This window comes from Dromaius novaehollandiae, chromosome 15 (genome assembly GCF_036370855.1).
Source record: "Dromaius novaehollandiae isolate bDroNov1 chromosome 15, bDroNov1.hap1, whole genome shotgun sequence".
Lineage (NCBI taxonomy): Eukaryota > Metazoa > Chordata > Aves > Casuariiformes > Dromaiidae > Dromaius > Dromaius novaehollandiae.
In genome coordinates, this window is record NC_088112.1 from 8,912,689 (window position 1) to 8,937,976 (window position 25,288).

General features: G+C 38.7%; 1 long non-coding RNA gene across 1 annotated transcript in view; it reads left to right on the forward strand.

The window, feature by feature from the left end:
- LOC112993676 (uncharacterized) overlaps positions 1-24,133 on the forward strand; it is an 89,159-nt gene extending 65,026 nt beyond the window's left edge. Inside the window, exon 4 of the long non-coding RNA XR_003261762.2 lies at positions 24,084-24,133. This is a non-coding gene — a long non-coding RNA (uncharacterized LOC112993676). The remainder of the gene's footprint in view (positions 1-24,083) is intronic.
- Positions 24,134-25,288: the final 1,155 nt, after the last annotated feature.

The following is a 25,288-nucleotide window of genomic DNA, read 5'->3' on the forward strand; positions in this document are numbered from 1 at the left end:
AATCCACAATAACTCTCTCTTGTTAAAGTATGAATCAAATTGGAACTGTTCACTGCCTAGTAGTTACCAGTGAGTATTGCTTTATCACCATTTACCCCCATGACTTTTTGTCTTCAGCAACAAACTTTATCAGCAAACTTCATACAAACTGTCTTATTTTTTCCTTCCACTTTTTTCCTGCTCCTCTTGATTTTTTTCACCCCTCAGCATCATCTTTTGAGCTGTCATATGCTGCATTCATGTTTTTTATCCTATGTCCTATTCAGCTTCAGTCTGCTGAACTCTTTCACTCACTGTACAATTTCTAACCTTCTTAGTGTGCCTTCAGTAGCTGTAAAATGCCAAATAAAGACTAAAGAAAGGTATCTACCACTGATGTACCATGTGCATTCTTCCTGAAATTGGAGGTGTAAGAGAAAGATGATCCTGAAAGGAAAGAAAGGAGTACAAAGGAGTCACTCATCACATTTCCCTCCAGCCTTCATTGTCTGCAAGTTCTGTTCAACAGCCACAAAGCCAGCGGTAGCTTCCTCAGCTGCCTGCAAGACCTGTGTGAACTTCAGGGCACGGACCTTTCAATTCTGCAGCCCCTCTCCTTGATGAGTTTTACTAAGGCTCTGGAAACATATAACAAGGTGTGATTTGCCACAGAAACCATTTCATGACACTTGGCTGACCTGCATTTAAAACATTTGCACTTGTCATTTTGTGCTTGCTTTATTCCAGTAGCCTGAAAATAAATATGTTAATACAGAATAGATGGGAGGTAGCACAATACAGAGAAAAATTCTGTATGTAGAAGATAACTAAAGGGTGGCTCTTTATTATGGTTATTTATTGCTTGTCTTAGACTTCTGGTCACAAGGACAGTAAGACTTTTATTTCTTAAAGTTCAAAACTGTATTTTTACATAAAATTACCCATGGTAACTAGCATTATAATCTTAGTGCTGCCTGCAGAATAGTTAGTAGATGGGATTTCAGAAATGGTAAAAACTAAGGTACGAATCAAGCAAGGAAAAAACTCCATCCCAAACTGAAAGCCCCTGAAAAACAGAAGACTGATGTAGTTTATTGCTAGGATAAGAATGGAGAAGTTTCAAAACAAAATCAGGTTGCTTAAGGTGCCAGATATTTTCAAGTTTCCTAACTGGGGAAAATACAAAAGTAGATATTCTGACAGCGCAATTTCAAAAGGCCACCCTCAGGCTTGCTGATGAGCGTGTGGATGTAGGTGTGCTGAGATTTATTGAAATCTATGATGCTAAGGAAGGTAGCGCCTCATATAAGTAGTATAGAAGTCCTTCAGGTTTGATCCTGAAGACCTGCAATAATCCTTGTGAAGGCTGTGTTAGACGTACCAAAGTACATCTGCTTCTGAGTTTTAAGCTAAAAATCTAGCAGAGGAACACCCAAAATGTGGCTGGAGCAGCCAGCTCCAACACACATGTAAAATGGCAATGGTGAGAACAGTCATCAGCAAGTGCATGACTTTCTTGCAGTCTGAGTGACATCCTTGCTATTTTGAAATGCTGAAATGTATTGAAATTTTGTATTGAATGTGTTGAAGTGTAATGAAATTTTAAAATGTATTATTCACTAAGTTGGAATGCTCTATAATGTTGTTATAATTTTTATAAAGACTAGTAGCTGTCAACACAAAACACTTTCTCTGTTGAAAGAAAGGCATGGTGTCTCAGATCCATGCTATAAGTATATGTGCCTTTTTACCTTTCCATGGTCCTATGTGAAGACCTACATTTATCTGTTTTAGTGAGTAGTGCTGCAGTCTGATTATGTTCATTTGAGTGAATAGGATGCATGGGGGGTTGAAGGTGGCACATATGTATAAGTATTCTGCTATTACCAGATCTTTTTGCTGTTTCTCAGTCATTGCGTATTACTTCTCAATTATAAAATATGCTGGCTCACCCAAATAGTCAGTTGAACTGAAAGTACAGGTTTCTATTATAAATGGCTCCATATTGTTCTTTTAGTAGACTGTAATAGGCTCACTATAGGGGTTTGTAGGATCTTGAACACAACTTGCTGTGCACAGGTATTTACTTGCCAAGAGCTTGTTTTCTGGAATATTGCTAAATAATGACTGATCCCTTGGAGGAAATTGTCTGCTGCAAAAAGCCCTTAACATAGTAATGGCTTATTAGAACTTTGTCATGGGGAGTTAAAGTAGTCTAAAGATGTGAGAAGAGGTGTTTTTAAATGTGGCCATTATATTTCTAAATTAACATAATGCAGTCTGAGATTATAACAAAATAAAATCTGATTTGTCCTGGTCTTTCATTTCCCTCCATCTGTAAGAATAGATTTGCTAAAAAATAATTTTTCAGGAAGCTGCATGTAAATCTTCTTGCTATTTTTCCATTTTAAAAGTAGTGTTCTGTGTTGAAGATCTATTTGGTAACTAGTAGCAAAAATATATATATTCTTGTTTTATGAAGGAAATACTGTCAGTGGACAGTTTGCAAGGATACTTTCTTTCTAGGAAATCAACATGATTTTTGTTACAACCGTATTTAGATAAGCAAGCACATTCTAAAAGATGTCAAAACAATTACTTTACCTATAAAATATAGGTAAATAACTGGGAAATTACATTCAATGCCCTGCTATTATGGAGCAATTTCTATTTGGGGACTTCACAGCATGTATGTTAATATTGTAGATTTGATAATCCATGCCTATGATAGAATTGTGGTTTTCCCAGTTTATGTTCTAGGAAATTGAAACAACACAAGGGCCGTTTTTATCCAAGTACAGGTGAGAACTGCTTGCAAAGTCACTCTTGGCTTCCAAGATTGAGCTTTGCCTGTCTCACCTCCTGTGAAATAAATAGTCTTCCATTTCTGCCATAAATAATATTCCTCATCTTATTTACATAGCAAATAAGATTATCCTCCCCTTTTGGGAAAGGCTCATCTATACTCTATTTTGAGCATGGACACATGTTTGGACTTCAATTTAGGTGAGCATCTGCTCAAACTGCGAGTGTAATAGCCCCTAGCAAGAGATCAAGTGTACCACCTTCTTGCAGCAGGAATGAGACACATGTTAGGCTTGATCTGTCTGCTTTTGTGCTTGTGCTTGCAGCACAGGCTGACTGCTGACGTGGAACAAATAAATCAGGTTTCCTCTTAAAAGGTCCTCAAAGGCTGAATTGGAAAAACATGCTGTTTACGTTTTTAGCTGTGAGTTGGTGAGTGCAAAGCATGAGTACTGTAACTTTGCTGACGTTAATATGTAGAGGTGGGTTATAAAGCTGGTGGGACCTTAGTCTGCAGTTGTTCTGCATGTTTACAGGGAAGTACAGGTATATTTGTTGGATTTTACTGAAGGCGCTTAAGGACATCTATTCCTTATGAAATTTCAGGGTTTTGAGGGATTCAGCACCAGTTCTGTTGGAGCACGTTCACTTAAGAGAGGCCCTTTTTTTCCCATTGTTGCATTTTTTGCCGTGCTTCTGTTAGATGAGATATTATCACAGAATCACTTTGTTTCAGACTAGATAGATCTGATAGGTAGTTTTTCTTACAAAGTCTGTGGGACTTTGAAACTTCTTCTCTTAGCCAATCTGAAACGGACTGTATTTGATAATTGCCGGCATGCAAAAGCCAGCAGTCTGATAGGCTTTTTGGAGAGAATTGAAGATGTGTTTCCACAACAGTGGGGAGTGAAGATGAGCTTTCTGCGTGAATAGTTGTTCCTCCCTGAGTGGTTACTTGTATTGCTGCTGGAGGCATTACCCTCCTATAAATGCAAGTGGCAGTTTGCCCAGAAAATTTATAGGCATTTTGTTTCATTATTTAAATCTAAATAAGTGGACAAATGGAGTAAACAAACTCTACTGAGAGTTAAACAGTATCACAGTGTACATGTGAGTGTGGTTTTCTTCCCCCCCCCCCCCCCCCCCCCCTTTTAGTTGTCAGCTCAAGTGGTTCTGCTCATGTATCAGTGTCTATTTGACAAGGGAGGATAAGAAGAAAAGAGATGCTAAAACTGTCCTGCTGGAAACAAAGTGGACTTCAGATACACTGAGCTGACTGAGACCCTGAGTCAAGCTAAAGAAAGCCATAGCTAAGCAGACAGCTAGGGTAGGTTTTAAAGGGTATTTCCTGCTCTGTATTTGCTCCTCACAATTCAGTGGTTTGCTATGCTTTTAGTAGGACTACCTCACTTGGGATGTTCTCCAGTGAGCTTGTTTCATTAGTGGTTCTTAATGTCATTGTTGTGGGAATAACAATGCACTGTCCACTTCTTTGCCTAATAACCCCTTAAACCAAGGCAGCTTCAACTGCAGTTTATTGCCCTAGTTTAATTTCTGATATTCAGCCAGGGAAGTCTATACTGCTTTCTATACTTATTGTGCACTTCCTCACTGACTGAGATTCTAATTTTCTCTGTCTCCAAAGAACCTAGTTGCTTGAAATAGAGGGGGGGAAAAAAAGCTTTTTTTTATTGGTTTATTAATTTTTAAGTGAGATTGGCATCATTCTCTAAAGACAAAGTCAACAAATGCACTTCTGCTGCTAAGAAATCAACTTATATTGTATTTCTTCAGAAGAACCCCTTTAGCAAAAGAGATGTTGAGGGTATGTTATGTCTTCCCTGAAGCTGACTCGCCTAATGAGACAGCTTAGTCTGCATTCTTGAAATACTGCTCAGAAATTCAGGCTGATCAAAAAAGAATTAAAGGGTAAAAGAAATACATTATACTCTAAATATGGATCTATAGGCTACAGTTGCATTTTTACTCTAATATGCCATCCATCTTTCAGTGTAATTTTAAAAATCAAATGTTAGGGAAATTTCACCACCTAATAATGGGTTTAGACATCTGTGGGGCTAAGTACATGGGTCTTTTTCAGAAATGCTGTTTTTCTGCTGTATGCCCTTTTTGAGAACAAAACAGTGCACTTGAACATTCCTTACTGTTCTTTCTGTGCTCTCATGGTATGATTATCAATAGTTAACATGCCAGTCATAGAAACAGAGCACCAACCTGTTACCATATTATATTGTCTGATACGTCTCTTTGAGATCAGTTAGCTATGCTGTACTGTAAGAGGCAGCACTCTTCTTTGATACAGGCCAGAAAGGATTTTACGAGGAACTTCTTCATGGAGTGCCGATAGGTGGAGCTAGAAAATGGGAACAAATGTTCTGTTTTCAAAATCGAAATAAAACTGTTATTGTAAGAGATGGCTGCTTGGGAGTCCCAGGAAACAGGTAGTGAGGCCAAGGCAATGTTTGAAAAGTTTCTTTCTAAAATTAGTGTGGTTGGATTTGCAATTAGTCCCCTAATGAATCCTAATAAAAGCTGAAGAGTTTGCAGTTTGTGGGAATACAAGTGTAAGTGTTAATCCTCAAATCCAGTCTCGAATGAGACAGCCAGACAATTCTTTCTGCCTCATATGCATGAAAAGCCACTAATATGGAGTCTGCAGTATTAATCTTTCCTTTAGTAACATCATAACAGACAACAACAATGTCAGAATTTGAAGACTAAGGGGGTTCATGGATCATCCTAGAAGGGTTTTACAATGGGAGTTTGCATTGAACTCTCAGTCCCCAAGGCTGCTTTGCAAACCTCCGCCTTGATCAGCAGGTGTGGAAGATGTCCGATTGCTCGGTGCTTCCCACAGTGCACGAACTCGCTTTGCTGATTGTGGGCATTGCTGTTCTTTCCTTACATAATCCCATTCTGCTTTACCACAGTGAATTGGCCTCAGTTCATAGACTGGTGGCGCTCTCTTTTTCTTTAACCTGCCTAACATGCTATCTTTGAAGCAGTTGGACTCAAAATAAATGTGAATCTTTGGAAAAAAGCATGCTCACCTTCCTTACCACCTAAGCAGCACTTCCATTCATTTCTTAAGCCCTTTTTCAAGGTGACTCTTCTTTGTGTTACATTTCTTATCTGAATGTTTTGTTACTTAGCTGGCAAAGCATTTACATCATTTTAAAGAAAATAATACAAATCTCAAAGCTTCCTTAAGACCACCGAGGTTTACTAATTAGATTCAGTAACTGTATTCCGATTCTAAAGGCAATTCTTTTACTTGTTGGTAATTAACAACTTTTCATTAAATAATATTTTTGGTTGTCTTATTATCCCTCTGAAAACCATTTAATTGTAAAATATTTGTGCTTACAACCTTGATACCACAATTAAAGTCATGTTAGTGTTTCTATTAAGAAAGCCTTCACTTGCAGGTATATAAATTTTATATTTAGCTAGAATGCGTCATAATGAGATACAGACACAAAGACTACATTTTGCAAAATGCAAAATATATTAAACAAATTGTATCACACCTTTTTCACAATATAATTTTATGGTATAACAACTCCAGGCAGAGGAACACAGCTGGTAGTCTTGAGTAGTCTTTCTCATGAAAAATACGGTATTTCCCTAGGAACAAAAATTCCTAAAAATTTTGGAGGTTTAATCTTGGAATTCATGTGAGGGACCATTTTCATTTTTGGCCACTCTTTCTATTTTGACCCAATAACTGTGCAGTTCTGAACTCTGAAGTCCATGGGTGATTATTACTTTATCAATTGCCTGTGTCAGTCTCTGCAGATGTTCTTTTTGGGTTGGATTATACCACGACATGATCTTACAGTTCCATATGTGTCAGTACTGTGGTCATGACTTCCTGCTCTTCACTGCCCTTCAAGTCTGGGCAACCACACTTCCCATGATTGGCAGTGTACAAAACTGATGCACTATGTGGACAGGAAGGTTCTTTCCTATCACCAAGTTACTTTGCTCATTAAAACTGTGTCTGGGTTCTTCTCTGAAGTACTTCTGAATGGTTTCATTTGTTTCATACCAAGCTATGATATTAGATGGAGTAACGGCTTGACAGACTTTAGTGCCATATATTTCTTGGCTTATTTCCCATAATTTGTATCAAGGTGATACATTACTTTTCTTTTTCTATTTGTCAGTTGTTACCTTTTCAACTGTCTGAAACACCTGTCTGTAAGAAGGTTAATCCTGTACTGCCTGCCCAGAGTTTAAAACAGATCCTGCTATACACTATGCATACAGTTGCAAAATATTATATGCTGAGTTAACCTACAGCTTCATCAAGGTTTAATTTTATTTGATGCCTCATTTTGAAACAAACCTGAATTTAATATGATAGCTGATGGCATGCAGACCCCTGGGCCACTGCATGGATCCTTGCTTAGTCTAATAGTATAGTTGCAGTGTGAGGTAAGGTCAGTGCAGAAGAAATTAAGTTGCTCTCAAGTGCCGTGAGCACCTACACACATAAACAGAAGTGTAGTGCACTTGTGAGTTGTTCTCTAAAAAATGAGTTAGGGAACAGAATTTTCAGTTTTGATTCCAGTGAATGGAGTCCACAGCTGCTCCTTCCCCTCACGAGTGTTTTGGGCTTTTACTATGGTACATCTTCATGCCTTTGAAAAATGCACAGCTGAGAAGGTATAGAGAGGCCCATGCTCCTGTCACTATGTCGGTGTGGCGTTTGGCTCAGATGTGGTATTTACGCTCTGGGTGAAGTGTGTTCTCAGCTGGGTCGCTCAGAGCGAGTGACTCTGGAACTGCTGCTTTTTGAGGTGAACCTGCTAGAAGGTGCGTGACAGCTGGAGGGATTTGCTCCCACTTCGCCACATCTACTTTGCATTTGAGAACTGTAGGAGCCACTGGACATTGTACAATACCTAAAAAGCTTGTGCAGAAATAACTTATGTCCCACAATAAAATAAGACATGGACATTTCAACAGCTCATCAGTTAGCAAAAAGAAGCCACACACTAATCCACTTCCCTTTTGCAATGTGGTCTTGAAGCTGTACTGCCCATGATTTGTCACAGCGTTGTCCATACTTTTACTTTCTTCAGAGGAGCCAAGCTAATGAACTGTTACAGCTTTTCCATTTGCAGGTATTTATTAGTATGCACTTGTAATTCTAATGTTTGCCTGTTATGTAATAGTGAGCCCACAATATTCAAACAGACCCAGTCTTTAAATGACCAGACACCTATTGTATTTCTGCCATGGAGAACTGCTTTCTGACCGTACAGTGGCTGCTGCAGTGAATCTGTGAAACGATGGTTATTGTGAAGCATTTGGGAGGGTACTGCTATTTGATGTGAACAGTAGGAGCCTGACTGATAGTTAGCAATTAATTAGTGAAACACCATATGTTAGCAGACCCACAGCAGATGTGTGTGTGTACGTGGCAGAAAGGGGTAGAAAGTTCCACAGTTGCAATTCAAGCAAGAAAATCCTAATTGTTACAACCAGGATCTAAAAATAGCAGCTTTGATTTGCTTTCAAGCAGCGATCAGAATGCTTCAAAATGTTTCTATTTTTACCATGGTGGTTGTTGTTGTTACTATGTATGTGACTTCTGCTGTTCTTCTGCTACCTGATAACTGTGAGAGTGATGTGTTGGTTTTTTTTTAATTTTGTTTCTACTGACTGAAAGTGCATGTGCCAGAGCCTGTTGTGCAAGGCAACAATTTGTCCAGGTGTGGCCACCACTTATATCAAGAATGAAACCAAAATTAGGTTTGTGACCTTAACATAATGGAGACATTTTAGAGCCATGCTTAGTCCATGCATACAACTCTTAGAGTATTGCCACAACACCTTTTCAAATGATATTTTAAGCCCTGTCTTGATTTTTATAAAATGATTCTTAATACCTTCCTTTAAGCTTGACGTATCTGATTCTCAAACTGCTTATCATTATTACTATCTCGTATTGCCTCAAATACTGCCAAATCCAACTGGACAGAACACTGAAGAATCACTTACTGGCAGGAAGATCTGACCCCAAGACTGAGTTTAAGTAATAAAAAGAAATGTTGCTATTACCCATTTTAGAGACAAAGCCTGCAGGATTGAGTTGTAAGAGATCCTACAGGAAATCTGTGGGCAAACCAAGGATTGCATGTAGATGGATAATTACAGATTGCAGATGGAGCTAGTTGGTAACCTTCAACCAAACTTTGTTTTGTCAGAGAATATCGGTGCTTTATCCTTTCCAAATTTTGCTGATGAAAATGTTAGTGTGTCTCAGGCTGATGTACAGCCATGTGAAAACATGAAGTTCCTCTGAATCTTGCAGTTTAGGTGAAAAGCAAATAAATGGCAGTCACAAGGGCAGGTCTGTAGGTGCAAAGAGGGAAAAGAACACCACCAAGGAAGGAAATGGCTCATGTAAAGCACATCTGTGATAGAACAGAAGCTAGTGTTCCTGAATTCCTAGTCAATACCCTTTTCATAGACTAGGTTTCTTTTCATACCTGTAGACTTTATAAATTTAAATAAGCAAGAACACCACACTGGAATCATAATTTTTAGCATTATATTTTTAAAAGTGTGCTGCAAAAATTTCCTGTGCTTTTAACAGGGCGAGTGTTACACCATCTGCTTTGATTCTGGGAGTACTATAGCATGTATGCATAATTGCAATGCTATCCTGTTGTTTCACTTCTCTGCAATGAATCACTTTCTTCTCCCTTGTTGCCTCCCTTAGCTTTTTCTATTTGTTCTGTATTACCTATGTATTTCCCTATACACCCTCTGTTTCTTTGCTTGTCAGCCAGGTCCGAAGATCTTTTCTGATAAGTAGCAGTATTTAAGAATGGGTGAATTGATGATAGAGCTGGCATTTACACAGTTTGAAAGAACATCATTCAGTTGTTGCCTTCTTAAAAACAGGAATCATACAGCCAACAGTTTTCCCTTGTAATTTCAAGTTCCTGTCCAGCAAAGTTTTAGAACTACATCTCTCATTTTCTGGCTTTTCTTCAAGGTCATGCAATGTCTCTGTCTACTCTATTCTCCCTCTATTCTGTAAAGGAACTCTTTCTTTCTTTTTTATCAGTGCTTGTGCTTACCAACAGCATCATAGATTACCTGCTCGCTAGTATAGCAACAGCATGGACTTTCCTGGATATGAAGCATTAGTGAGCACATAGCATGTCTATAAGCATTCCAAAGCGAGAGATCTGGGCGTAATCAGTGGCTCCTCAGATGCTTGCTAGAAAGCTAAAATCTGAGTTTTGCATTACATCAGTCTTAAAATGGTGATGAAGATACTGAATTAAAGTGATCAAAAGAGGAACTGTCTGTTAGATATGAGATGGTGTATGAGATAGTTACCCTAGTCAAACTTAAGGAGTTTCATATCCCCAAGTTTAGTTATCAAAAGGTGGAACCTGACACCTAGGTCCATCTACAGAGCATGAAGGATTTTCATCCTAGCCTATGCTGGCTAACGCAGGCTGTGCGGCTCTCCCTTGGAGAGTGCTTGTCTCTCTCAGTGTCTGGAAGGACCAGAGGTAAAAGGTTTCTGTCAAATAACAAATGTTTAAATAGCTATTTTTTGAGCAGGTGAATCCCATTGAAATGACCTCTATGAAAGGATTCATTTTTTTAATGTCTAGTGCTTATATGGTTAAAATACTTTAGGAATTAGAGGTGAGGGACTGGCAGTGTAGAATCATCGCAGAGAAAGTACAGAAAGGTGCCATGCAATTTTGCTGCATCATGAATACAGCCAGGAGATACAAAGTCTGACTAAAAAGTAAAGTGTGTGCGTGTAGGTCACTTTCATACAAAGAATCTCACCAGTAAAAGACTAATATGTGAAAGTGCTTGTCATGTCCAGTATAATGGCAACTGATTCAATAAGGTAAATGTGTGGTGCAATACAAGGCAAATACCAGTAGAGGTCATAGAAGCAGGAATAAAAGCATGGAAAACACCAGGAACCTCACAGAAAAGCTATCTGTGAGGGGTACGATAAGGGCTGAAAAGCCAATTGAACTCTCGGAGAAAGTAACAACTAAAGAAAACTCAAAGCTCACAGGCCTATGTGACATAGTACACTCATCACAAACTTAATGAAACTGTAAGCATCTCAGAAACAATCAGACTGATAAATACAAGTTAGAGTTTTAAGGTACATCAAACTGCAGTGCAAAATTATCTGCTAATAAGAGGTAATTAAATGATATACTAGATGGAAGAATCATTCAGTGAGATATTAAGAAAATTAAAACTGAACTCAAAGTGACACTTATCCCAATGATAAATGACAAGTTGCTAATAAAGACCAAATTTATATCCAAGGGAAAAAATAGTGAAAGTAAATTATATTATATTTGCTTATTCAAGCTTTTATTTGTACATTTTCAATATTTATGTATGTAAAATTTTCATTGTAACACACTAAAATTGTTCATGTTTGGTGACTAAATCATGAAAATTACTTATATTGGAGACTGGGAAGGTTCAGCTTAATCAGGAAGCTATTACATGCCATTTAAACATCAGGAGAGAGTTTCTCCGATCTGTGTTTTATATAAAAGATACCAGATCATATGCATGGGGTTGTTATTTTTTATAGGAAAATAAATACTTTAACAAGAAAATATTTTAAAAGCCTATTTGTTAATGCAAATAGTTTGACAATATTTTTAGATAAAGCAATGAAGCACTAAACAGGAAATGGCAATCAAAAAGGAAGAAGGAAAAGCTGCTAGTACCTCCATTCCTGGCCTCTACTCTTTCATTAACAAAAGCTATAAATCAATTGGACTTGGTTTTTAAAATGGTTTCACTTTCAAAGGCGATACAGAGCAGTTCCCCTGAACGCCTTTTATGTTTTAAATGGTACTACAATGATATCTTCAGAATGAAATCTAGCTCCATTAGAGACAAATCTTTAATTTTTAATGAATCTGCTATTGATCAGCCTGCAAGGATTGAGCCAAACTTTTCATCAATGGTCTCTGCATTTGCAGGTCCACATTTTTGTATGCTCCTGTCTTGAATACAGGAAATTTTGTTATTTTTATGTTATTCAGCTGATTATTTCCATTTTTGACAAATAGCTATCTCCATTTTTTGAGTTCTTTAGAAATGTACAACTTCTATTATCATATATTTTTAAATCTTTCAAAGATTAAAAATTTGAGTATTTGACAAATTTTAGCTAGTGTTTGTTTTAAGTGGCTGAGAAAAATAATCTACTGTTTTTTTGAGAAAGATTCATTTTAATGTTTTCAGAAGTAAAAAAGTTCATTATTTAATCTATGGCATCAAAGCTCTAAATATGTGATTTGAACCCTCAAATGGTCATCTTCAATTGACTATACTGCTGTGAATTAGACTGGCTTCATTGCTCTGACACCAGCCAGAAAGAGAGGTGCTGCCAGTTCTTTTCTGTAGTCTTTTTCAGTTCCACTGGTCAGCTGTAAGTGAAAGCATACCTGGACTGTAAACTGAGCAATGAAAATATGATCTCTTAATAACTATTTAAATTTTTTCCTCTGGAGCCTTCCTTGTTGTAATAAACATGGTAGAAGCAGACTCAGTTGTAAGACCTTCCCTCCCAGATGAATGATTAATTGTAGAGGTAAATATGAATATTTGGTGAGTGGGGTAATTTTAAGTTACAAAGCTGATCTTTGGTACTTGCTTTTTGTATCAATATTTGCAGAATTGGAGTTATGGCAGTTGTCATCAGGTTTACATATCAAAAGTGTGAATATGATCTGGTGAAAATGAGTATGCTTATGACTTTTATGACTTCTACTGGGGGAGTCTTTGATCCTAAACTGTGGCTGAAATTAATAACCTATATGTTTGTAATTATTATGGCTTTTGAAACATAATTATTATAATACTTTTACAATGAGATATTGAATGCATAATGTATCACAATTATTATAAAGACAAATCTGGGGAAAAAATCAATTTTGACTAGAAATAGAACCTACAAGATATGCACAGATAACACCTGAAATGAAATGTGAGGTACTAACCTGATCCCAAGTGCAGCTTGTCAGCTGTTTAGAGACAAGTGAGTTGTGTATTAAAGGGGTGATAAATCTAGCAGTGGTTCCTACGAGTGGGTTAGTTACAGTGAGGGCAGTGCTGGCAGTCCAGAGAGCTTTCTCAGCTGCTCGTGGTACTTAGATCTGATTCTCTTTACTTGCATTGCTGAAGGAAGTAATGCCTATGCACTTTACAATGTCTGTGTCCCTGGGAGAGTCCTTTCGAAGCCATCAGCCAATTCTGACTGAGTGTGAGAGAAGAGGTCTAAAACATACTAAGTTCTTCTGAAAAAATTGTTCTGTAAATATCTCCACTGGGTAAAACAGTGAGGCAGGAGAAGCATTGACTGATAAACCCTGATGTGAACAGCGATCAGACCTGCCGTGCCTGGGCTTTCACGGGGCGGGCACTCTTTGATGTGCAGTCGAGAGTGTGCTCCCACTGCAGTGTTGGAGCAATTCGGTGCTGAAAAGTCAGTGCTCGCAAAACTACGCACTTAACGTTCTAAGCAATGGTGTTAATGCTGTTTGATAGCAGTGACGCATTCTCCCTTAGCACGTGATTCTTCCTGCACCATTAGCATATGCCTTCTAGCTTTACCTGTTTGAAGAACATGTAGTAATAAGCTCAGGCCACTGTAACTTTGTCTTTGACATTTATCTTTTTTTGCACTACATATTTCATTGCACTTACAAGCAACTGCACATTCTCTTTCACTTGGTGTCCCTGTCCTCAGGGTAGCTGCCCTTTTCACCATGCTCCAGCAGTAGTTTATTACATTGCCATTGGTTCTATATTTCAGATTTCTACTGTCTGAATAATATTTATGGCAGTTGCCCCTCTGATGCCTGTACTGCTTCACTGGAATATGTGTGCCCACTGTAGAAGTGATCAAGCAATATATTAGCAAGAAGGAAAGTTTTAAATTTTAAACAGGAGCAAATACTGAAGAGGCAAACTCAGTCAAAGTGAGAGGCTAAACATCGGTGGGACATCCCTATTTTTGGATACCTCTCCACCTCTCAGGTCTACTTGCAGCAAACCTCGGAGAGTTGTCACAGAGAAAATTTATCTGAAATAAACTGGTAGTTAAAGGTTTGGGGAGAGGCCTAGAGATAAAGCTGCTGCTCAACAAATCTCTTAAATGAAAAAGTTTTGACCCAAAATATATTTCGTGAACTGAGATATATGGGTAAAAAAAAAAAAAAAAAAAAAAAAAGGAGGAAGTTATTGCTAAAGGCATGCTGCAGAACTTTCTGAAATTAATGGGAACCTTTTCAATGACATTAGGAGATTTGCATCATGTTTTTTGAAATTTCATCGATATAAATTTGATCTGACAAGCTATTTTTGAAATTTGGAGTACTGTCTCCCCCACTCAGAATAGCTGGAGACAGATTAAGACGCAGCTTTGTTAGGGGACACTTGGTTATTCCTAGTGGAGCTGTGAGTAGAAGCAGAGATGGAGGATGGGGGAATGAAATGGGATGGAGAAGAGAAGTTGCTTCCACACAAAATGAAGAGTAAATTTTGCGAAGTGGAGGTTTAAATTTCCTCTAAAAGAACTTCCAGGAACAAGATTTTTATGAAAAAATGGAGTAATACTTTGGCTTGCAAGCAACAAAAAGGACATTTTCCACTGCTTTCCCCCCTCCCCCCCCCCCCCCCCCCGAAAATTCCTGATCAGTTACTACTGCTTTACACAAAGGAAGAATGTGGACCCTCTTGTCCTGCACACTACCATACATTTAGGGAGATTACTACTCGTTATCTTGTGAGGTGTATTTGGCCAACTGGTTGTGTTCAAATGGGGAATGAGGGAAAGCAGGTTTTTAGCTGGGAATTTTTTATTTCCAGTGCAACCTTATTAAATTAACATTTCAATGCTGATTTTCCACTGATGTAAATGGCTGTAGTTGAGCTGTTTTCCATGGATCTACAGTGCTTTCTGGCAGCTGAGTATCTGGCATGTGATATACATAGTCTAGTGTTAAAGATTTATGCTCTTCATTAGGTAGTTTCTCAATTTCTTTCTGTTCCTCTGTTATTTCCATGCTGGAAAAAAAAGCACAGAATCACAGAATGGTTGAGGTTGGAAGGGACCTCTGGAGATCATCTAGTCCAACCCCCCAGAATTTTGGTTTATATATAATGTGGGAGATGTGAAGGATTTTCAACCTCCATTTCCTAATTAAAAAAAAAAAAAAAAAAAAAAAAAAAAGCTACAGACCTTCACTGAGAAGTTCTTTATGGTACAGTAACTCCTCTGGGGGGTATTGTATTTAAAGTTGACATGACTGTTGTTGGGCTTTGTCCCTTCTGCAGTGTTAAGTACTTCTGACTGAAATGCTGCCCCTTGAGTGCTCATGTAGACCGTATACTGCACAGGATAACCCCCCCCCCGCCCCCCATTTTGTTGATTTGTGGTTGGTTTTCTCTCATCAAATTAATTAAAAAAAACCCTCAGGTCTCCGAAGTTTTCCATCCCCTCAAATTCTAGCCAGAGTTGCCATCTATGTAAAAAAATTGCTCACAGTATACTCTGCCACTGAAATATGTGAGTCCTGTTACGGACAGGAGCACTTGCAGAATCAGAAGTTGAATGACACAACATGAATGTGTGCCCAAGACCCCAGAAGCTAATGAGAATGGATAATCTTGTATTAGCTATAAAATATACTTCATACTGCAAGATACCACACCTGCTTGGAAAGGCTTTAGATTACCCAACTATTTACTAGGTAACAAATCAAATAAAGCCAGGCTAGAAACACTTTGTGCTGAACATACTGAGAAATTGATATTCATGTTGCAGAGCACTTGAAAACATGAGGCGCAAGTATTCCTGTAAGGGAGAGCTTATTAAGAATAATAGAAAAATTTACCAAGTGTTGTAAATTGCTCAGACCCTGGGGAGTTTGTTCATGAAGCAGAGAGGACAGAGTACTGTGAGCGAGTGCAAGAAATTTTAAGATAGTCAAGAAACAGTGGGCCAAACCTTGTCTTTGTTAGGCCAAATCTTTATGGTGTTAGTGACCACAGCAGTTGAAAAGTGAGATGTAACTGAAGAACCAAGCTGTACAAATGGAAAAGCTTGAAGCAGTTTAAATTTAAACCATAAAAGCAATTATGTTCAATTAAAGCAAAAGAAAAATTAAAAATATAAGAATGGAAAGTATAGCTTCATGGGGGTGTTCTTGGAGGTTAAAAACCTCCACCTAACCAATATTCACATTCAGTTAATGCTTGTAAGGAGTAAAAAATAGAAACAGCAGAAGTACAGAATGAGTCAGTGCTAGCCAACGGGGGAAGGTGGCTGATCCACCATTGAGGGGAGTGAAATTGGTCATGACTCAAATGTCTGAAGCATTGAGCTTCTATTTAAGCTGTGATTTTAATAGGGAAAATGATGGCAAGAAATCAAACATTTAGGCCACAGTCTAAAACCTGCTGCACTTGACAAAATCATGCCTACTACTTTGAATGAGTGATGGATTAGTATCACAGTAAATAAACATGAGGACCTAAAAAAAGAAGCATGTATAAAATGTAACCTGTCAGCCTGGGGATACGCACAGGAGCGGGAGAGAACCTAGTTTAGCCACTTGCCATACCTCTTCCTCACCTATAGACCGCTTAGTTACCAGATACAGCGAAGTAAATAGGGCATCGTGCTTGACAGATGAGGGCTTTAACTGAATATTGATGGGGAAATGACTCATGGTTCTTAACAATTTATAATAGGGAGTGTGGAGGAGGGAGCCTGAGTTTGTGCAAGGTGTTGCCTGCAGCTCCGTGGCATGGAGCACTTCCCGAGGCAGATGCTCTCCCCAGAGCTGCACCACTGCCTCCTCTTGAGAAAAGTGCCCTGCTTCTAGTCGCTCTCTTACGGTGTTTTAAATGCAGTCGAAACTCTCTAAAATGTAGTTGTTTTCCAGTTGTCTGTTTTCCAGCTTTGCAGAGTTTCTGCTCAGGAAAATAAAAGAGCAGAATTAAAGATGATATCTACATTTAAAAACAAAGATACTTTTCTCCTTGTCACTGCAAATATAAATTACGTAGGACTTTTTATTCCAACCCTAAAACATTAAGCAGAGGACATGCTTTCTGTATCAAAATACTACGCTGTTCACACAGAGACACCCAACTCCCTCTCTGATGAAAGTTTTGCAACTAGTGAAAAGGAGTTAATTTCTTGTGCTGACTTAGGCAGGTACGCCTGCTCCCCGCCCGGGAACCCTCCATCGAGCAGCGGTGAGAGTGCTGCCGTGAGAGAAAATGGCAACTGTGTGGTGGTTACTTCTTTATTTTCAAGTTATAATGTTCTGAGGGAGATGGAGCCTGGTCGTGCCTGCGAAATCGCTGCCTAGATTTTCATACGTATTAGATGTATGTTGCTATGGAATTTAAGAATCAAAAAAAAAGGAAAACAGACAAGCACCTCACCCTTCACTGGAAAGTTAGGGATAGGGAGGCAGAACTGCCTTTATTTCTGGAGTGAGGAAGGGGGCACAGGAAGATGAGTAGTTGCTTTAGGCTGTCAACAAATTTTGTGGCAGAGCTGGAACATGAATCCTGTGTTAACACCTCAAACGTGTGTCTAAATCAATTGTCACTGCATTTCCTTCTATTAATCTGTTCCCCTAGCCTTTACCCATCGCAGTCAGCATTTGGTTACTTGCATTGAAAGGCACGTCAAAATGCATGTCCAGCTACGTTTCGCATAGTCTTTCCCCCTACCTCTTTTCTTCCTTGGTGATCTTTTGCCTAACAGGCCGTCTGCATCTTTTCTGGTGTTGGAGAATTGAATTTTTATAATTGAAGTTACTGGGAATTTTTTCTTTCTTATCACCTCTTCTATCTGAGAGCAGCTTCTTTCTGGACACGCCACCAATTCATATGAGATGGTGAGAGATATTAATGTGTAATTGATAACATCAGTTATACTGGTTTGGTGATTGTACTTTTCTGTTACTCTATTAGAAATCTTAGCTTCATTGTCTGTTTAATTTGGATGATAAAGTCCTTTGAGAAGGAATCGCATGTCTTCTGCATATTCCACATCATTATTTACGGGCATGGCAATCAACAAAAATTAAAAGTATGCTTCCTAATAGTAACAGTTTGTAGCTGTTGCTTGCAGTAACCTGATACACCTATAGCTTCTGCCAGCTGATCCTCTTTTCTCCCTTCCCAGGTAACTAAACTGATATTGCTAATAAATCTATAGTTTAACGAGAATTAAACTAGTTGATTCTCTAATGAAGTTTAAGCTAGCTAAGAGGAACAGAAAATGCCATAATTTCTCCTCAAATCATAATATATCATCAAGCCTATACATTTTAATCCATGACTATAAAGCTCTTGCTGCTCTTACCGATCAGTAACTCACGTTGATTGGGATAACTTCTGTAAGCAAGCACTCATTCATGAAACAGGCTATTCCTTGCCTGGCTCACAGTCTGCCAGACCTTGAAGAAAGGCTGGCATAGTCTGGCTACCTGTCAAACCTCTTATTTTATCGACCTCTGTAAGATAATCTCCAAAGCATATTTAGTTTGCAAGTGAAACTGCTTTTGCTTCTCTCTCTGGGCATTTTAAGCCCATTGTTTTGTTCTATGTGGTGATGTTTTCCATTGCTTATGACAATCATTAATGTTTTATGAAGTGCTGCATTTATTTGCTCAATGTTATTCCAAATCTGTTCTAAACAGCCCTGAACCGGACATGCCTGACTGCCTGCAACACTGACAAATATCAGTGTTCGCGCATGGTTAACTAGGCAATGAACCATTCACCACCCCAGTGTGCAACATACTGTATTTTCAAAAGGCATAAGAACAAATGTATTTCTCTCTCATGCAATGAGGAATGTAAATTAGATTTATTGCTGGCAATAATAAGGATAAATTAGTTGGTATGGCCAATACAAGCTAAACTTTGCTTAACGTTTGGGCAGGGGCAGAGCTCAGGACAGTGGCTCCTTTTTGCAACTGGGAACTCATGTCCTGCTCTATGGCCGTGCTCTGTATATCGTACCTGCACTATTGCAAGTGAGGCTCAGACTGGGAAGTGAGCAAACTGCTTCTTCACTAGATATTTAATATCCTGCTTTACTCATCCTAAACAATTTCTGTGCTTGCTAATTGCTCTGTTTGACTCTTCCTACAGTACACTGTAGTTTGAATCTTCCTGTCACTAATAGATATTTCAATAATATCTTTATTTCCTGAATTAACTGAAATATCCAAGATTAAAAATGAGTAATAAAATATGTCATTTAACCTGAGAATGCGTCCTGTGAGATGGAGACAGTGATGTGAAGCTCGTGTATTTATTCTGGTGAACTTACTGCTTAAAAGATGGAAATTCACCTAAGAAAATTTACATCTGAGGATGTCATTTAGGAAAAAAAAAAGACGAAAGAAAAGAAAACAAGCTCTGATATCCTGGTATAGTTGGTATATATTTAGGCTTTGAGATCTTGGTTCCCAGCCATAACAGTAGAGATCAGTGCAGCTGTAGCAGTCTAGACCCTGAGAGCAAGTCTTCCTACAGTAACCAGAGTATGGGGCAAAAGGTAATGGTACAGTCAGGTCCCAGTGCAGCAGTATATTTACGCTATATTTAAAGATAGAGGTTTGTCAGTGAAACAAGCTTCCGAACTGAATTCAGGGTTATTAAGTCAGGCTCAGTGTCTTGCAGAACAGAAGCACATAAGTATGGACACTGAAAGTGCGCAGCCCTTCACATGCCAAATTCCCTGACCTCTCAAAATGTGCAACTTTAAACCAGCTTGCAGCATGCAATTTTGAGAAAAGAAAGGTTTATTATTATTATTTTTAGAAGCACTGTATTGACTTTGCTGTAGGGAATAGGTGGAAGGATAATAGCACTGTGTCTCAAGAAAGGGTTGTTAGCATTCAGTTAGAGTAAATGATTGCTGTTAGCATTCAGCTGGAGTAAATGATTACTGCCAAGAGACAGCTACACTGCAAGCTCTTCAGCTGTTCTGTTTCAGTGTTACTGAGTATCATTGAAGAGGCTTCCAAAAATCTTGCACTCATTCTTCCAGAAGAGTTATCAGAGTATCACGTTTCTTCTCTTTTGGGTGAGTGAAAGGAAAGAAAAGTTCTATATATTTGAATTTTTGCAATAAAGAAAAAGCTATGTAATTTCAGCAGCCTGAGAAACAATTACTGCTCTGGCTAGTTGCTTTGTAATCAAGCAGTTGCTTATGTGTTGAGTGGAGGAGCAAAAGATGGTGAGAGGGGAAAGCAGACATGTTTGTTCGCAATTTTTTAATGGGATACGAATTGGAATAGGCCACCTACAGACAGAATTCATTAATATCAGATTTTATTTAATGTTGCAACAGCAGGAATTTTCTGAAAATAATTGAAATAAGAATGGACCATTTAACTCCTTTCACAGAAAGATCTTTTTTTCAAGATTTGCTGCTAAGTTTAGGGAAAATGTGGGTCTCACGCATCCATCCAAAGATAAAAGGAAGAATGGCCAAATTTTAACAAAAAACAACCAAAAGAAAAGAATATTACAGTAAATCATACTATCGTGAGGCCAGAGAGTCACTCTCTGTTTGTCGTTGAAGCAAGTGAGGCTTGCGAGGATTTCAGCGGACGCACGCACACGAACGAAGCACATGGCCTTTTCAGCTGTAATCACGCAGGCAGCGTGCACAGCCCTCACAGCCTGCCTTCCCGGGCCCCTCCACACAGGCAGCTTTGGGCTAGCTTCCCACGTAACGTTTGAAAAAGGAGGAGCTGTTCAAAGGCAGCGGGTGGTGCCGGGGCCACGGCTTCGCAGCCGACCCTGCCTGTGCAGAGGGGCCCAGCAGCGTGGGGCCCGCGGGGCTGTCCTGGCCCACCCTGGCCTGTTTCTTCGGAAAACTTGCTCTAGGCTGTGATCAAAAGATCTCAGGTACGTGGAGCCCAGGAAAGAACTGAAAGTAGCTTTTTTGGAACATTAACAGCACCTGAAAGAACACTTCAGGCTTGGAGGAAGCAAGAGAGGGGGCAATAGTGCAGGAGCTCTTTAATAATTCGATAGATGAAAAATTCAGTGCTATGCTATGACAAAAGTTTGTCAAGTTTGAGGATCTACCACTACCTTTGAACGATAACCATTTTTTTACATCCCACAAGAAAAATAGGTGTTAATGATGTATATGAAAATGTAACTGTGCTACAGAGCTACTTTATTGTCCATGCTCAATTAAGCTTTTTTACACAGGAAAATCTTACCTGTTACAGGTGTTGGTCGTACTGATATATCACCTGCATTAACTTTCTTTATTCTGTTATAAGAGTAGCTTTTCTATAGTTTAGCTTAAAATTCTTTGCCAGCCCCAAAGGTCTAAAAAAAAAAAAAAAAAAAAAAAAAAAAAAAAACCAAAAAAACCCAAAAAAAAAACCCACACAGAATAAATGTGCTCAGAAGGGAGATGTAAGTGTGAACATGTGACATGGAGAAGCAGCAGGTAGCCCAGGGAAGGTGGGGAGAGCTGCTGCCTTCCCTTCTGAGCCGCTGCAGGTAGGAGGAGGCAGGACCTGGAGGGAGGTGAAAAGCGAGAAGTTTTGCCTGTCCTCTTTTGCCTGCCCAAAACCAGATGCGATATCTACCAAGAAAGGCAGTGGTTCAGAAGCCTTTGTGAATGTGCAAAACATGTTGCACCCTGAATGATTTTCTCAAGAGAGATGATTGGCGGTTATTCAGATTTAATTTTAGGCCACCAGAAAAAAATCTTGTGTCATCTTTGGCTAATAGTTACAAGCAAGCCTAATGGCACCTCCTTTGTGTGGCTGTTAGTAGGCTTTGGGCCCAGCACTGAGAGTGTCCTAAGTTTATAGTGTGCTGTTCAGGAAAATAGCGACAGTATAGAGCCGAATAAAGGGTTATGAGTGAACGACGCTTCACTGAAGTAACTGCCTTGAAAGATTAACTATAGGTAGAAATGCTTTTGCGTTCTCAAGGGAAAACATACTGCTTTAGACAGAGGCACTAAAAGAGCGTGCACAGAGGCAAGGTCGCATGGAATAAGGACTACAGATCCGGGTAATTTTATGAAACTGGTTAAATGCAAAAGCACAAGGCCAGGTCTTTAGCTGGCATAGATTAGGGTAACTCCGTGGCATTACTCTGTCAGGAAATACATTGCTTAATGTTTGAATACCTGTGTTACCCGTGGAAAGGAGGCTGCACAGCCACAGTGAACATAGTAACCCCTTTGGAGGGTTGTAACGCAGTCTCTGAACTGCTCCAGCAGAATGACTGGCATTTTTTCCAATATTTATTTTACTGCTGCCATTGCTGTTACTGTGTTTACCCCCTGCTGGTTGCCGCCTCTCAAGCTGGCAAATGGAGCTCGGGAACTATAAATAGCTGCAAAAACGCAGATCCTGAGAGCAGCGGCGTTCTGCGGAGCGCCTAAGTGGCACTCTGAGGCAGCAGATAGCAGCTTCTGCTCTCAGATTTATTCCGCTTTGAAATTCACTGTTTTAACTAGTAGTATGTCAGTTAGTGTACATGTTTGAAACGCTGCTACAATCTTTCATAAAGTGAAAACTTAGTGCCATGAAATCCTTTTAACTAGGTAGATTTTAAAATTGCTAACCTGTTGTTACTCAGTGCCTGATGTAGTAGTTAGTAATTAATGGTATATTCTTGTTTTTTAAATTAAGAATAAAGGCATTTCACAATTATCCAGCATTCTTTCAATGCTAAAGGATTCCAGCATATTCTTTTAGCAAACATCTATGCTTCACATTTTTTACCTTGGAAATACCAGAACTTGGATTTTAAAGCTAAATCACAGGCAGCTCAATTTGTACTGTTGAGAGTAATTGAGACCAGCACAAATCAGTGTTGACTTCACCATTTCTCCTCTTTGTCTTTGAAAAATGCATATTTTGATGTCTTGGATAGTTCTGCAGAGTCATAGGAGTGGGCAGTAGAGCAATAGCTACTTATCTCTAAGCCGTAACATCTTCCCTATGAGGCAAACTTTCCTTGTGTATTTGTTTTTCTCCTTTCATTGCATATTTGTTTTTCTCCTTTCATTGTAACCTTGACCTTTGCAACTGGCTATTTAATTCAGGATATTAGCAACCTCAGAATTTTTGGAGTTTATAGCCATTTTTGCACAGCTTTGCACACAACTGCAAGAAAATGTTGACTTAATGCCTTCTGAATACCTTCTCTTCTGTGCAGGAGCCTACAGTTTGTTTCTCAAGGAAGCAGTCTGATAGTCTGTGACAATTCCCCTCAACTGAACAAATTTAAAACCAGACCTTTCACCTCCCTTGTGTGTTTGCTCCCAAATTCGGAGTTTCAGATGCAGCTGGAATGCCTTGTGGCTGAACTCCCCAGCTGTAGCTTGTTAGCACTGAAGGCTCTTTGAAATGCCAGCAATACAATTTCAGTTTTAATGGCTTATGCAGGAGAATATTTTTTTCTGGATTTTCTGAAAAAAAAAAACTCCTTAGATCTTCTCTTTTGAAAAAGTTTGAAAATTACAATCTTGATTCCATTTTGTGCCTTTTAACAAATATTTCTCAACTGGTTTATGATGCAATGACTGCAGATACTGTGAGCACTGCTTCAGGTATTCAGTACTACATATATACCTGCTGATACTGAATATTTTAATAAGCTGGCAAAAGAAAATAAGGGCATTACCAGAAATTAGGTGCTCGTAGTTCCCTTTCACAAGGTGGAGTGATGTGCTCAGCTGCCAGTACGAATGGCACAGAATGTGCTGTTGTTGCAGGTGACCCTCAGGACTTCATTGCTTTTTTTGCTATCTGGAAAGGCATTTTTTACTGTTGTTCTTTTTCTCCCCTGCCTCCATTAAAAAATGACAGAAATGCACACAAGCACATGATTTGGATGTTTTTTAAAACCCACTGCTCATTGTTACTGTTTGGGGAAGTGCTGGGGTGAGAGTGTCTGGCTGTGCATGAAGATTGGCCAAGCTGGTACGTGCAGTACTACGTGCAGTGATCAAGTGCTTTTGATATCAAACCAAAAGCATATTATGATGATGAAAGGAGAGCAAAACTAGTCTATTTATTCCACAGCTGTGAAAGACCTTTTATAAAACTAGGTATTTCCCCAGTCCCATGGTTACAATTTTTTTATAATATGTATGTTGAAGGAGAATTGCCCATTATTGTTATGACTGATTTGTCAAAAAAATCTTTTTTTTCTAGTCCATGTGAAATGCTCTGAATACCGTTAATTCTTAAGAGATGAAGTTAAGAATTTTTGAAGGAATTTAGGTACGTAAAAGATGCCTGTTTTGTAATTAATTTTATTATGATAACTGCAATTAGGCATAGTATTGACCATTATACTAGTTGTTGTATAAAGAGGTGAAAATCAGTCTGTGCCACAGATACTTTACCAAATATAACAGGAGACTGTAAAGGTTACAGGCCAGAAAAATACTCAGAAGAAAACAAAAGATGGCCTGGTGGGCTGCTGTCTTAGTACTTAGAAATTTGACTTGTTTATTCATTGTTTTTGGCATCTCAGCAAAGGACAGTTTGAAAAAGGAAGTTGTTTAATGTAAATGGTAGCCCAGAACTGAATAAACTAGATTTACAAACTAACCAAGAGTATATGGAAGCCAATATTGTGAGTCAGGGTGAAGTTGGGGTCCCAGCTGAAAGTTTTAATTGCTTTTATGCATGTACGTTCTTTCTCTATGATTTGATGGTAGATACACGATTTTATGTAAAAGTACTTGACAGAGAATAAAGTGAACTTTCAATCTTGCAAATAAGTAGGAGTGCAATTATGGAATGACTAGTGACTCACCTAAATAGTCAAATACTGTGATACAACATTGATAGCCGCAAGTACATTTGAAAATGCAAGCTGCGTATGGAGAAGGAAAAAGTACATTAAAAATGCAGCAGCAAGAACTGTACTGTCCTTGTATGAATAGCGTAATCTGGGAGCAACAGTTATCTGCTCTCTCCTGGGCACTTTATGAAAGAACTTTCTATTGTGGAAGTCTCAAAGCTGGAAGTCGGCAGTCTCATCTGTGCATGTTTTACAGTATAACCAGGCTACATACGGATGAATGGAAAAAACCTATGCATCAAAATATCCTAAGTCATCTGTTAGTTTTAAACAATAGCTTCTTTTAAATCAAGGTGAATGAAATGTGCATGGGAGGAGGGCTTCAACATTTTTATAAAACATTCCTCTTTAGTAATCATCTTGGACGCAGGTTTACTGCAGGAAATATTCCTTTAAGCATGCAAACAACTGTATGCACCAGAGAGATATTTTTATAGTGACAAAGTTCAATCCATTATTGAGAAAATGAAAACTCAGCTCTGCAATCAAAAGAAAATATGCTGACTCTAGCCCTGGCCCCAAGATTTAGTGAAAGACTTTTAAAGCA